We start from the raw sequence: 11,783 nt of genomic DNA on the forward strand, positions 1-11,783 counted from the left end.
CTCTCTCTCTCTCTCTCTCTCTCTCTCTCTCTCTCTCTCTCTCTCTCTCTCCTCCCTTCCCAAGCCCTAAATGAACTCTATTCCACACTATATCCTTAGTATGGCTGGTACCACAGAGACAAGGGATGCCTCAACATGGACCAGCTGAGTCACCCCTCCCACCGGAATAAGTCAGTGGGAGTGACCAGGATCAGCTTAAATGCCAGGAGTTCTCTGGGTGCCTATCTCAACGACATGAAGATCAGTGAAGACATGAGACCAACGAAGCATTGCAGGCTAGCTATATAAGCACCTTGTCACTGGCCATTGAGTTTATTTATACTTTCTCCAAACATCACATGTCCTCTAATGGGTCTTGCCTCAGCAAAACATCAGGCAAGACTGCATCACATGACACAACCAGAACATTCCTTTGAGTAATTATTTTGTACATATTTTCTTGTATCTTACTCTGGGATTGTTATTGGAGATCAAATCTTGGGCCTTGCTTGGCAAGTGCTATACAGCTCACTGTTGCTTCAAACCCTTGACATGATTTATTGAGAAATTAAGAATTTGAATTAAGACTGATATGCAAGAAGTATTAATAATAAAAGCATGTTTAAAACAATTTCTATTTGAAGATTATGTGACTAATTAAATTTGATGATCAAATTGCAATTAAATATAAAATTGACACAAATAAACCAAACAAATAAGGACTCTAAACTAACTTCTCAGAGGGGAAGAAAGAGAAAAAAGGCATTATTCTATGCAAAGTCTAAGTTGTTCTTAAATATATGACTGCAATTCCAAATTTCTAAACTTTCTAAGAATTGATTTTTTGGAAGACATAATTTTATAAAATGTTTTATTTATACTGATATATTTATTAGTATTTATTTTGTTTTGAGTTCAAGTATGAGGATGCTACCATGCCTTTAATCCCAGCACTGGGAGGCAAAAGCAGGCAGATCTCTGAGTTTGAAGACAGAGTGAGTTCCAGGACAGCCAGGGCTACAGAGTGACAACCTGTCTCAAAAAACCAAACCAAACCAAACCAAACCAAACCAAACCAAACCAAACCAAACCAAACCAAACTAAAACCAAACAAAACAAACAACCAAACAAACAAAAAACCAAAAACAAACCAAAAAAGGAAATAAGGCAAATATTAAAATAAAACAAAAAGTACACAGAGACTGAAGGATTCCCTAATCAAATGGGATTCCGCAGGCAGAGTTTCTGTCCCAGCATGACGACAGTGCACCCGGGCTAGATTACCAAGAGAAAGAATAAGAGCTGACTTATGAGTCAGCTCAGCTGTTCCATGGCAGATCCTTAATAATATAAAAAAAAAAAAAATCCCAGTCTTTTCAGGATTAAATTAATGAAGAAAATAGTTTTAATATTATTTATGTTAAATGGAGAAACATGCTAATTTCAGAAATATTAAAATCTCTTCCTTAAGCCAAGAGTGAGTGAGGGACTGACCTTTGTGATGTAACAGAACACTCGCAACATCAGCTATAGCTATCTGCGATAAAAAAACAAAAAACAAAACAGAATCGGGGATAAAAACGTGAACAATAAGGCTCCTATTAAAACACAGGCATATAAACTGGAAAAAAATCAAAGAAATTTTTGTCAAGAAAGCAACACTAGAACTAACAAATTAATATTGCAGAAAAATCTCAGGTGTGGAGACATGAGTTATTGCTGGGTGACCACTTGCTTTCCCATATAAAGATGAACATCTTTGGCAAATGGCATTCATTGATCTTGGGACTGAAGCCACCATGAGGAAGGGCATCGTGACAGTGATGTACCTGAGCCTATATGGCTCCATTAGCCTTCAGTTCTACCCCTGGAAACTATGCAAACCTCATGCCACACTTTCATTTAAATTGAATCCTATGTAAGCTTTTAAAATACTCTTTGGAACAAGGTAAAAATTTTATAGCTAGAAAACGAATTCCCAGGTTTGAGGAAATTGAAGATATCACAGATAAGGGGAAGGTTAGGTGTGGGTTTACCTGTCTTCTGACCTATCTCAAGATGCTCTTCTCCCCATTAACATCTTGATAGACTGCATGGAGCAAGAACTGGTGTCAGTGACTCATGTTAAGTGGACAGAGACTGCACTTTACAACCTCTGCGTCGTTAACACCTTTGAGGTTTCTGGTCTATCCTGGCCCTTTCAGTTTCTTATCTGGACTAGCTGGTTTTCTGGCCAACCTTCTCTCTGTGAGTGGGACTGTATGGTGTCTGTGACCTTGTCTAGGGGATCTGTCCTCAAGGTGGCTGTGGGGGTGCCTATGAGTTCACCTTTACTCCAGGTTCTTAGTTTTACACAGGATACTTTAAATACAGACTTCTAATAGGTTCTGTAGCGCAAATAGCAGTAAGACATTTCAAAGAAAACAACAGGGTAGCTACATAATGGGTGCAGATTATTGTTACATATAAGTGCAAAAGAAAAATGTAATTTTATAAAATGCTACAAAAGTGATAAATATTATATGTGGAGGTCTCTACATTAGACAGATATGAAGTGCCTATGTGATGTTAGGATGAGAATACAGTTTTGGCAACTCCAAAGAAAAGTAGAAGTGAGCATGTGGCAGAAGGCAGTTTGGCTCAAAATTGAATATTTGAATTCTAATTTTTTCTAGTGGCACTAAGGATTAAGGTCTTTACCTCATGCTAGTCAAGAACTCTTCACTGAGCTGTCTCCCCAGATTTTTTTTTAATGGATTATTTTTGATACAGTTCTCACTAAGCTGAGCAGAATGGCCTAACTTCAGTCTGTAGTTCAGGCAGACCCTGAACCTGTGATTCTGCTGCCTACGCCTCCTAAAAAGCTGGGACTACAGGCCCAAGCCACCAGATCTGGCCTCAGGGGTTTGAATTCTAGAACAGCATTTGTATAGCATTTTTTTTTTTTCTGTTTAAACATCGTGAATCAGCCGCTACAGTGGAGCAGTAAAGCCCCACAGCAGCGGGCCGCATGGAGGGCACAGTCACATGCAGTTTCTATGCTAGAAATTATCCTTTTAGAGATGAGACTCACAGAACTGGCCCAGGAAAATCACAAAACGTAAGCACTCTTCTCTGTTTCCTTGAACTCCAATTCTGGGAATCCATTCCTAAATTCCTGAGGAGGCTCTGGGAGCCATGGGAGAAGAACAGGCACGTCTAGCCTCTTTGTGTGCCCTCTGTGTGAGTGTATATGCATGTGTATATCTTAACTAGACTTTCAGTTAACACATGGTTAAGCTAAGAGCGTAAAAGAAACAAAAATGTGGTCAAAGCTACTGTGCTAATATATTTCTACAGAGGAAAATGTAAACTATATTTTAATATTAAAAATAACTCAGTTTAAAGACTAGAAAATAGAATATACCTCAAATGTTAAAAAAAAGAGAGCAAAAAAAGGGTAAATAACAGCAAAGTCAGAAAAAAGTAGCACATAACTGTTCCGAGGCACGCAGGCAAGCAAGGGCCTGTTTAGGTACAAAGGGATATTGAACAGAGAGTGTAATACACAGCAGAATGTTTGCATGATGCCATGGCATAGAAATGCACTTACAGAAGGGCAGTGACAGAGTTTAGAAGAAAATTTAGAGAAATATAAATAGTGCTTAATGTTCTTTGCTTTCTTTTTCCTATAAAAATGACTGAGTGCAAAAGTGGAGTGCACAGATTAAACTTGTGTCCACAAATAGCACAACTAAAATGCTCACAACTCATTTATATGAAAGACAAATACACTTGGTTTTGTAAAGCAGTGATAGTCATAAAAGCCTCTGCATGTGTTGGTTGCACTAGCCTGGCAGTGCAGACCAGCTGCCTTGCACTTCCAGTGGATGTCTGCAGCAGGGTGACACAAGGGAGCAGTCTTTCAAAGCCTAAGGTACTGGGCCTTAGTGCAGGCAGCTCAGAACGTTTGTCTTTCTTTCCCATCCTGGCAACTACATCTCAGTACTCAGGGTAGGGATGCAGGGCTCCAGCATGTCTTTGAAGAACTATGATTTCAAGGTCTCCAAAAGTGTTTACATGGTGACAAGTCAATCTGACATCTGAAAACGATGAACTTCACTGGAAACAAAAGCAATAACAGTAACAACAATATCGCCACCACCACCATTACCACCAGCAGCTGCAGAAGTAACAACAGGAACAGCAACAATGATGACACCACCTGCACCTCTCCCACCTGTACCTCTCCCACCTGCACCTCCCCCACCTGCACCTCCCCCACCTGCACCTCCCCCACCTGCACCTCCCCCACCTGCACCTCTCTCACCTGCACCTCCACCACCTACCTGCACCTCCCCCACCTGCACCTCTCTCACCTGCACCTCCACCACCTGCACCTCCACCACCTACCTGCACCTCCACCACCTGCACCCCTACCACCTGCACCTCCACCACCTGTATGTACTTCCACTACCTGCACCTCCATCATCTGCACCTCCACCACCTGCATTCCCACCACCTGCACCTCCACCACCTGCACCTCCACCACCTGCACCTCCACCACCTGTACTTCCACCACTTGTACTTCCACTACCTGCACTTCCACCACCACCACCCCTACCACCTCCTTCACCTCCACCCCCACCCCACCTCTACCACCTTCACCTTCACCTCCACCACCACCACTACCTCTGTCACCACTTTCACCAAACCCCTTTCATGGTAAAAGGGAAAGTTCTGATAACATAACAGAATTCTGTTGGAGGAAGAAAAGATAAAGTTGGTCTTTATTCATTTTTGCTTATGTGTGTGTGCATGTTTATGTGCACATTTTTATATGTGTTCACATGTGTGTTGTCCAGTGGGTACATGTATCTGTATGAGCTTACATGTGCACATCAGCGGACAACCTCAATTGTCATTCTCAGGAATGCCATCCACCTTTTTTGAAACAAGGCCTGTCATTGACTTGGAGATCCCCAGGAGGCTGGAATGGGTAACCCTAGGCATCCTCCTCCTCTACCTCCCCAACATGGAGACCAGAAGGACACAGTACCAATGCTCTGCCTTTTCACCTGAGTTCTGGAAATGGAAATGAGACCCTACTACTTTTTAAAAAATTGAAAATAGAATCTTTTTTCATATACTATGTCCTGATTATAGTTCCCCTTCCTCTACTGCTCTCAGTTCTTCCCCACCTCTCCTCTGCTCCAGATCCACTCCCCCTTTGTCTTCTATTAGAAAAGAACAGGCACTAAGAGATAACAATCAAATATGACAAAATATATTATAAGATGAAGGAAAAACTACCATATCAAAGTTGAAAAAGGCAACCCAACAGGAGAGAAAATAATCCCAAGAGCAGGCACAGGAGTCAGAGACACACTCATCCTCACAGTCAGGAGTCCCATAAAATACTAAGCTAATAGCTATGACATACATGCAGAGGACCTGTGTAGAGTCATGTAGTCCCTGTACTTGCTGCTTCCGTCTCTGCAAATGCACCTGAGCCTTGATTAGTTAATTCAGGGGCCTTGTTCTCCTGTCCCCCATCCCCTCTGGCTCTCATAGCCTTTCTGTCTCCTCTCCCACAGGGTTCCACAGGGTTCCCCAAACTCCTGGGGAAGTATTTAATGGGAACCACCAATGTAGACTCTGTCTCCACACAACATCTGGCTTGGGTCTCTGCATCTGTCCCCATCTGCTGCTGGAAGAAGCCTCTCTGATGATGACTGGAGAAGGCACTGATATACCAGTGTATTACAATATTCTTAGGAGTCATTTTATTGATTTTTTTAAAAAGACAAGTAGTGTTCGATTCTACCCCAGGTCTATGGGCTATCTACGGGTTCTTGTTTACCCAAGCAGTGTTGGGTGTGGATTCCTTCTCATGGAGTGGGCCTTAAGCCAAACCAGACATTGATTGGTGAGTAACACAGTTCTGTGCCACCATTGTCCTAGCATATCTTGCAGGCAGGAAAGACTGTAGGTCAAAAGCTTTGTGGCTGGGTTGGTGTCCATGTTTCTCTTTCAGTGGCCTGCAGGTACCTTCCTGCACCAAAGAGACTAGCATGTAGAAGTGAGGGCTCCATGGGGACACCAGCTGACGTCTCCATGTTCAGTGAGCTGTGAAGGTGTTGAAAACAATGGAGCCCCACAGTTGGTTTGCAGAAAGCAGCCCTTTGTCTTATCAACAGTCCGGGTAGTTTGGAGATTCCCATAGGATTTGCTTGGACAGCGACTCAATTGAATTCAACCCAGTCCAGCCACTGGAGACCTCACCTGGCTGCAAGCGATGGTCAGGTGGGAGGGACTCTGTATTGCCCATGACCAGGAGCTCTCATTAGGATCAGTAGCATAGAGTCTAAGAAGTGTCCACTGTACTAGGTTTTTACACAACCCCTGAAATATTCCTAATTCTAGCTATCGTTCCCTGCACTCTCTCCCTTCATTCAATTCCCCACCCCACCTGATCTCCCAGCTCCCATCCCCACCCTTCCTCCAGTATACCCAGAAATTTTATTTCCCCCTCTAAGGGAGTTCCTGAATTCCATCTAGATTCTTTCTCTTTTCTTAACCTCTCTGTGTCTACAGATTATAGCTTGGATGTCATTTTCTTAACAGCTAATATTCCCTTGTTACTGAATACACATCATATTTATCTTCTTTGGTTTGGGTTACCTCACTCAGAATTTTTTTTTTTCTAGTCTCATCCATTTACCTACAAGTTTCATGATGCCATTTTTTAAACAGCTAACTAATACTTCACTGTGTACCATATTTACTTTATCTGTTCTTTTGTTGAGGGACATCTAGGTTATTTCCACTTTCTGGCTATTATGAATAAAGTTGCAATGAATATGGTTGAACAAGTGTCTTTGTGGTAGGATGGAACATCCTTTGGGTGTGTGCCCAAGAGTGGGATAGTGGGGTCTTGAGGTAGATTGATTCCCATCTTTCTGAGGAACCAACATATTGATTTCCACAGTGGCATACAAATTTGCACTCCTACCAGCATTGGAAGAATGTCCCCTTACTCCACATCCTCTCCTGCCTGAGCTGTCACTTGTGTTCTATTCTGACAGGTGTAAGATGGAATCTCAAAGTTGCTTTGATTTGCATTTCCCTGATGACTAAGGATGTTGAACATTTCTTTAAGTATTTCTCAGCCATCTGAGATTCCTCTATGAGAATTCTCAGGTTAGATCCGTTCAGCGTTTTTTTTAAAAATTGGATTATTTGTTTTTTCATATCTCATTCTTTAAGTTTTTTTGTGTATTTTAGATATTAGTCCTCTGTTGGAGTTGGGGAAAATTTTTTCCCTTTCTGTAGGGCGCTGCTTTGTCTGAATGGTAGTGTCGTTTGCCTTACAGAAGGTTTTTAGTTTCATGAGGTTCTATTTATTAGTTATTGATCTTAGTGCCTGTACTATTGGTGTTCTGTTCAGGAAATCTTCTGTGCCAGTGCATTCGAAGCTATTCCTTATTTTCTCTTCTGTTAGGGTCAGTGTTTCTGGTTTTATGTTGAAGTCTTTGATCCAGTGAATCTCGAGTTTGTGCAAATGATAAATATGGACCTATTTGCATTCTTCTTCAGGGAGATATCCAGTTCTTCAGGAAGATGACCAGCACCAGGTTTTTTGAAGATACTATCTTTTCTTTTTCAGTGTGTGTTTTTGTCTTCTTTATATAAAAAAAAAAAAATCAGGTGTCCAAAGGTGTGTGGATTTATGTCTTGGTCTTCAGTTTGATTTTATTGAGACACATGTCTGGTTTTATGCCAATATCATGTGGATTTTACTACTACAGCCCTGTAGCACAACTTAAACTCGAGAATGGTGAGACCTCCAGCAGATCTGTTACTGTTCAGAATTGTTTTAGTTACCCAGGGCCTTTTGTTTGTCCACATGAAGTTGAGAATTGTCTTTTCAAGGGTGGTAAATGATTGTGTTGGAATTTTGATGTGGATTGCATTGATTAGATTGCTTTTGTTAGGATGGCCATTTTATTTTATTTTTCACTGTGTTAATCTTACTGATCCATTTTCTGATATCTTCTTCAATTCTTTCTTTTTAAACACTTAAAAATTTTAATATACAAGGCTTTCAGTTACTTGGCTAGAGTTACCCAAGATATTTTATAATATTTGAGGTTATTGTAAAAGGGGTTGTTTCCCTGATTTCTTTCTCAGTCGGTTTTCCTTGTATATAGGAGGTCTACTGATTGTTTTGTGAGTTAATCTTATATCCAGCTACTTTGCTGAAAGTGCTTATTAACTGTAAGAGTTCTCTGGTGGTATTTTGAATAACTTATATACGATGTCATATCATCTGAAAATATCAATCCTTTGACTTCCTCCTTTCCAATGTTTGTGCTCTTAACTTCTTCAGTTGTCTTATTGCTCAAGCTAAAACTTTAAGTACTATGGTGAACAGGCATGGACTTCATGGACAACCTTGCCTTGTTCCTGATTTTAGTGGAGTTACTTTGAGCTTCTCTCCATGTGATTTGATGTTGGTTGTAGGTTATCTGTAAACTGCCTTTATTAAATCCCTTATATTCCTAATCTTCCCAGGACTTTCATCATGAGAGGTTATTGGGGTCTGTCAAAGGCCTTTTCTGCATCTAATGAGATGCTCATGTGATTTTTTTCTTTCAGTTTGTTTATAGAGTGGATATTTACTGATTTTCATATATCAAATTATCCTTGCATGTTTGGGATGAAGCCTACTTGATCATGTGGATGATACTTTTGATGTGTCTTGGGTTCTGTTAGCAAGTGTTTTATTGAGTATTTTTACACCTGAATTCATAGGAGAAGCTGCTCCATCATTTTCTTTCTTTGTTGAGTCTTTATGTTGTTTGGGTATCAGGATGAGTGTGTCCTCATAACATGAATTGGATAATGTTCTGTCTGTTTCATTTTTGTGGAATAATTTGAGAAGTATTGGCATTAACCCCGTTTTTAAAAGGCTGGTAGAATTCTGCACTAAAGTCATCTTGCCCTGGGCTTTTTTGGGGGGTTGGGGGTGGGTTGAAAAACTTTTAATGATTGCTTCTATTTTACTAGGTCTATTTACAAATTTTATATGATCTTGATTTAACTTTGATAAGCGGTACCTATCAATAAAATTATTTCTTTCTTTTATATTGCCCAATTTGGTGGACTATCTCTTTCGTACCCCTTACCTAACTAATGTTTACTTTCCATATTGAGATGTGTTTCTTGAATTCAGCAGAAGGTGGATCCGGTCTTCACATCCCCTCACTTAGTCTGTGTCTTTTTATTGGGGAATGGAGGTCATTGATACTGAGAGATACCAATGACCAATGATTGTTGATTGCTGTTATTTTGTTTTGTTGTTTTTCTTGGTGGTGGTGTGTGTACTCGTCCCTTCTTTTGTTTTGCTGGTGTGAGATTATTTTTTCCCTGTGTTTTCATGGGTGTAGCTAACCTCCTTAGGTTGGAGTTTTCCTTCTATTCCTTCTGTAGAGCTAGATTTATAGGTAGATATTATTTAAATTTGACTTTGCCACGGAATATGTTATTTTCTCCTTGTATGGTGATTGAAAGTTTTGGTGAGTATAGTAGTGTGGCTGGCTGGTATGTGTAGTCTGTTGGGGTCTGCAGGACATCTCTCCGGGTGCTTGTGGCTTTTAAAGTCTCTATTGAGAAGTCTTTATTTATATGTTACTTGGTCTTTTTCCTTGAAGTTTTTAATATTCTTTCTTTGTTCTGTATGTTTCATGTTTTGATTATTATGTGTTGAGAAGCTCTCTTTTCTGGTCCAATCTGTTTGGTGGTCTATATGATTCTTACATATTTTTTTAAAAAATATTTATTTATTTTATGTAAATGAGTACACTGTAGCTGTCTTCAGACACACCAGAAGAGGGAATCAGATTTCATTACAGATGGTTGTAAGCCACCATGTGGTTGCTGGGAATTGAACTCAGGACCTCTGGAAGAGCAGTCAGTGCTCTTAACCATTGAGCCATCTCTTCAGCCCGATTCTTATATCTTTATAGGCATCTCCTTCTTTAGGTTGGGAAACTTTCTTCTATGATTTGTTGAAAATATTTTCTAGACCTCTGAGCTAGAAATCTCCTTCTATATTTATTATTCTTGGGTTTGTCCTTTTCATAGTATCCTAGATTTCCTGGATGTCTTATGTCAGTAGTTTTTAGATTTAACATTTTCTTTGACTAATGTATCCATTTCTTCTATTGTATCTTCAGTGGCTGAGATTCTCTCTTGTATTCTGTATTCTCTTGTTTTCTGATCTCTTGTATTCTGCTGACAAAGCCTGCCTTGTAGTTCCTGTGTGAATGCCTATATTTTTTATTTCCAGAATTCCCTCAGTTTAGACAGGTGGTTTAATGTCTGTTTCTTGTGCTTCAGCTATGTTGACATATTCAGGGCCTGCTGTGGTAGGATAGCTGGGCTCTATTGGAGACACATTGCCCTGGCTGTTGTTGGTTGTGTTTTTATGCCGGTGTCTCAGCATCTAGGTTTGGGATGATTAAGATCTAGGTATTGATTTCTGGTCTTTGTTGGGTGGGTATTTTGTTCCTTGGTTTGTGTTTTCTCTTTGGATTTTTGGAGAGTGTGATGACTATGTGTTGCCTGTTTTCTTGGCCTGTTTAGCTGGTGTATTCACAGGAAATAAATCGGAGGAAGGCAGGAGGAGGAGAAGGACATTGGGATCCATTGGGGAGAGAAAATAGAGACCACAGCAGGTTTCCAGTTATAGATCTGGGTATGAGATTTCTGCAGTGGGGATTAGATCACAGGAGCTGTAGGAGAGATGTAAGTGCCCCCAGCATACTTGTTGCTTTTGGAGGGGAGGTCCCTGAGTTAGCAGGGGTGCTTGCTAGAGTCGGATCTGGTAGAGTTGGGATCTGGGATGAAGCAACAACTTGGGGGAAGGTAGTTAGGAGGGGGTGGTTTGTGGAATCCATAAGATACGTGGGCAGGCCTGAGGGAAGGCCATAAGTTAAATAAATCTCTTCCTCCATTACATTGCTTTTAGTCATGGTATTTTATCACAGCAACAGAGATGAAACTAGACTACTACGTTAGGAAATAAATAGTGATAGGTTCCATTTTACAAAGAAGTGAGACCTTTATTTCCAAATGCATAAGAGCACTTTACTGAACAGGGAAGTTCTAAGTTCAACGTCAGAGGTGGGGGCTGTGCACTCTGGGCTGAGAAGCACGAGGGAGATGTTGGTGATTCTCTTCCACACAACTCTGTGACACCGTGTCACGCTCTGACGGCCACTTGGCTTCTCGGAACCCTTTTGCAAGCCCTTGGGTTTTCTTTTTGCAAATGGTTGCCCCTGTCTCCCAGGGCTATTTCAGGATGAAACAAGATTTCACACTCCAGGGACCACCTAGGTTCTCCATCAGCATGAGCTGTTTTGGCAGAAACGTGATTGTGTTTTGAAGGGAGCTTCTGGAGACTCTAAAATACCATTGTAAAGTTGAGATCTTTCCAGATAATCAGGGTTCTAGAAAGACCCAAGGACTGCTGTGTGCTATATTTCTACTTTTTTGGGCTGGAAGAGGGCTGTGCGGAACCACATGGCACAAGCCCGTGCTCAGGAGAGACAACAGCTGGCTGCAGGCATTTGTCAATGAGTGTTTATTGCACGTTTCTTTACTGAGGCTTGGTCAAGGTTCTGACTGTAGTAACTTCTCGTAGCACAAGGGTGGTCATTAAATCCATCAGGTCAGCTGATGGGGCTATTTAACAAAACCTTGCAAAGCAGAGGGTTTCTCTGCAAAATGTGAGAATAGGAGGGTCCCAGCCATCTCTT

This window comes from Arvicanthis niloticus, chromosome 18, assembly GCF_011762505.2.
Source record: "Arvicanthis niloticus isolate mArvNil1 chromosome 18, mArvNil1.pat.X, whole genome shotgun sequence".
Lineage (NCBI taxonomy): Eukaryota > Metazoa > Chordata > Mammalia > Rodentia > Muridae > Arvicanthis > Arvicanthis niloticus.